Here is a 4,117-nt window from a genome sequence, read left to right as displayed (position 1 = left end):
ATGTGTTGAGTTGAGTTCCAGCCCCGGGACCACGTTGGCCCGAGGCTGCATCTCTACCACTAGGCCCAGTTATGATGACTGGGGCCTACAAATCAAGAGGGATCTCAAGCTGTTCATCTAAGCAAAGGAAGCTATACTTAATGAAGGAAACCAGGGGAGGACCTGCCCCGGAGGAGACCGAGCGGAAGGCTTATGTCTCAGGATAAGCCTGGGGACCTTATTAAGGAGGGATCCACGACTCAAGTTGTCCTACAGTTCGCCGGGTCGGCTTAAAGGCTCTTTAACTGTACGGCGGAAGTTCGGCAAATACATCCTGTGGCAGAGGATTCCGGACTGTTCAATTTGTTCTCAATAAGTCTGTGGCAGAGACTGTTATCGAACTGGTTCGCGCATCATTCCGGCTGCTAGGCCAGGTGAGAGGGGTCTCTCCGGGTGAGCAATACCCATTCAAGAGGGAGTGGTAAATGACTTTGGAGTTTAGGGTTTTTCCCCAGTGATCTGTACCGCGTACCTGAACCTTCCCCTTCCCCCCTTCATCCTTCTACCTTCTTCACAAGTTTTGAGAAAAAGAATAAAACCTGAAAGTTGGAGGTTTTACATCATGTGTGGATATTGGAGTTCTTTCAGACTTTCTTCCCCTATACGACAAATGTTGAGGTAACGTGCAGGCCCAAATCTAACCAGCAGCTCCTACGGGGGTAGTGATACACTCTGATCGTATAAAGCAGGGACACACAACTCAGGACTAATAGAAAGGAAGCATGTTCTGCAGGGCTAATAGGGATGGGAGTGTTGGTAAAATGACTTGGTCTAACATTAGAACTGTAATGATCTCATATATTGTGTTTTCATTAAAGTAGAAGGTAACAAAATGGCAGTTACTGCTTAATCAGTGCAAACGTACTGCTCCAACATATCCCACAATTCCAGCATGGTTATGCCTATAGTAACAATTCTGCAGATTCAGTGCAAAAGTTGCTGCTTCCATAGGGATATTCATAGCATGGTGCCAATGTGCTGCTGCTTCTGTATTAGTGCCACCTCTTTCATAGGGCAAGTCATCGCACAGTGCTGCTACTTCAGTGTTAGTGTCACCTCTTCCATAGTACTAGAACAGTATTCTCACCAACCGGGGATAGTGAATAATTCGGAAACTTCAGCAGATGTCAAGCCAGGGACCCAGCCAGTAGAGGTGACACTTGCAGAGCATTATTGTGTGCCAAACCAGGGACCAAGCAGGCCAGTGGGGTAACGCTTGAAGAGTATCTGTGAGTGCCAAACTAGGGACCCAGCAGGGACATGGGGGTGACGCTTAAGGAAGATACTGAGTAAGAAGATTGGATGAGCTCAGGGGATCCAGTGACAGTGGATCAGCAAGTCTAAGTGATAGACTGGGAGCTTTGCATTCAAGAAGTGTCTGGTGCCCATCAATCTACTTTGCATTACACCCACTATGCCTTGAAACCCACTCTACATTTCCACTGTCCCTAACCCTGGAGCTCACCATTATGCCTCAAGGGCCCTGGGACTTGGCCACCCTAGTTTCACCTCTTCCATATGGCAAGTCATCACACAGTGCTGCTGCTTCAGTGCTAGTGTCACCTCTTCCATAGGGCAAGTCATCACACAGTGCTGCTAGTAACACCGTTTTTACAGGGACATTCATAGCACCAGTGGCGGCTGGTGCTCAAAATTTTTTGGGGGGCGCAAACAAACTGAAAAAGAAAAAACATCAATTGCCACCACTGTGCCCATTAAACGCACCCACTGTGCCTATCAAATACCACCAGTTAGCCCCCTCAAATGCAGCCAGTTTCCCCTCAAATGCAGCCAGTTTGTCCCCAAATGCAGCCAGTTTGCCCCAAAATGCAGCCATTTTGTCCCCAAATTCAGCCAGTTTCCCCCACAAATACAGCCAGTTTCCTGCCAAATGCAGCCAGTTCCCCCCAAATACAGCCAGTTTGTCCCCAAATGCAGCCAGCTTCCGCCAAATACAGCCAGTTTGTCTCCAAATACAGCCAGTTTGTCCACAATTACAGCCAGTTTGTCCACAAATACAGCCAGTTTCCCCCAAATGCAGCCAGTTTCTCCCAAATGCAGCTAGTTTCCCCCCAAATACAGCCAGTTTCCTGCCAAATGCAGCCAGTTCCACCCAAATACAGCCAGTTTGTCCCCAAATGCAGCCAGTTTGTCCCCAAATGCAGCCAGCTTCCCCCAAATACAGCCAGTTTGTCTCCAAATACAGCCAGTCTGTCCACAAATACAGCCAGTTTCCCCCAAATGCAGCCAGTTTCCCCCAAATGCAGCCAGTTTCCCCCAAATGCAGCTAGTTTTCCCCCAAATACAGCCAGTTTCCCCACAAATACAGCCAGTTTCCCCCCAAATGCAGCCAGTTTGTCCACAAATGCAGCCAGTCTGTCCCCAAATACAGCCAGTTTGTTCCCAAATGCAGCCAGTTTCCCCCCCAAATACAGCCAGTTTGTCCCCAAATACAGCCAGTTTGTCCCCAAATGCCACCAGTTTCCCCCCCAAATACAGCCAGTTTCCTCCCAAATGCAGCCAGTTAATCCCCAGCCCGGCACTTACCTTCCTCGGGTCTGTGATGTTCTCTCCACGCTACCTCTGTCTTATCCCACCCTCTATGTCGCTTCAGCCAATCAGGTGACTGGTAACCAGACCTGGTGCACCTGATTGGCTGAGAGGCAAGTCAGTGTTAGGGAAGCGATTCCCTAACACAGAATTGTTTAACCAGGGAACGCACAGCCTGTGCGCCCACTGGTTAACCATTTGGAAGCCGATTAGAGCTCACAGGCTGTAATCAGGAAGCCTATTAGAAGCTCTGGCTCCAATCAGGCACTTCCAAAACACACCCACCGCTGTTATTCAGATGGCCGGCGCTCAACAGGGGCCGGACACCTGAATAGTGGGCCGCACCCGCAATAATAGATAGATTCACGCAATGCATGAATTTGTCTATTGTTGACTGATGGGTGCAGGAGAGAGGGGGCGGCGCTCCTGCACCCACTATGGACGCACCACCGCTGCATAGCACAGTACTAGAGTTGCTGCAGCTTCATTGCTAGTGTCATTGCTTCTACAGAGCTAGTCGTAGCACAGTGCTGCAGTTTTAGTGCTAGTGCCACTTCTTTCACAGGGCCAATCATAGCACAGTGCTAGAGTCACTATTTTCACAGGGCCATTCCTTACTCATAACATAATGCTGCTCTTGCAGTGGCAGTCTGTATCACTAGTAACATTGGTCGTACTGTACCAGTCCACAAAAACAATTCTGGAACATTTTGTAGATTATCACTATTAAGCCTCTGCCTTAGATGTGTCAGATTTCAGTAGACTGTAATGATTTAGGCCTCATACACATGGGCCTACCCATCCATACACCTGTGCGAAGGGCCGTCTTTGCCTGCATGGGATGCACAGGTGTTCTGTCAAAAGAGTCAATTTATCAAAATCTCCAATCACGTCACTTCTGGTGACTCTCAAGCAGCAGTAATTGCAGATTTCGATGACAAAAAAAAAACTTGTGGGTTTAACTAAAACTTTTTTGTATAATTCTCCTTGCTTAAGGAGAGTGTTACAGTGTCCTATGCCTACATACTTTTGCTAATAGATGCCCCTCGTTCCCATCCCAAAAAGTTGGGAGGTATGTACACTACGGTACATGACGAGTTGGCTGTTTTGACAGAACAGCGACTTAGGAGTAAATAAGTTGTCACTGCATGGTGGGCGGCCATGTTGTTTGTTACTAGTGGGTGGACTAACAATGTTCACTCTTTATATCATGTAGTATATACGCTGCTGGTGTTCTGTGAAAACAGGCAAGTCGTAGAAATCTGAAATTACCGCTGCTGGAGAGTGATCGGAAGTGATAAGTTGGCTCTTTTGAAAAAACACAGGCAGTCCCATGTCTACTGGGACGCAATGGTTGCACGGACACAGATTTTGGTCCCAATTTGACAGCCATGTAGTGTGGGTGCATATCCCTGAATGTAGACAGTGTGTGTTCAGGGACATGCACCTGAACGGCTGTCATATTCTGACCAGAGGCCAGTGTCCATGCAGCCACTTCGAGGCAATACACATGAATGGGACTGCCTGC

This window comes from Rana temporaria, chromosome 1 (genome assembly GCF_905171775.1).
Source record: "Rana temporaria chromosome 1, aRanTem1.1, whole genome shotgun sequence".
NCBI lineage: Eukaryota > Metazoa > Chordata > Amphibia > Anura > Ranidae > Rana > Rana temporaria.
Note: the sequence above shows the minus strand (reverse complement) of the source record.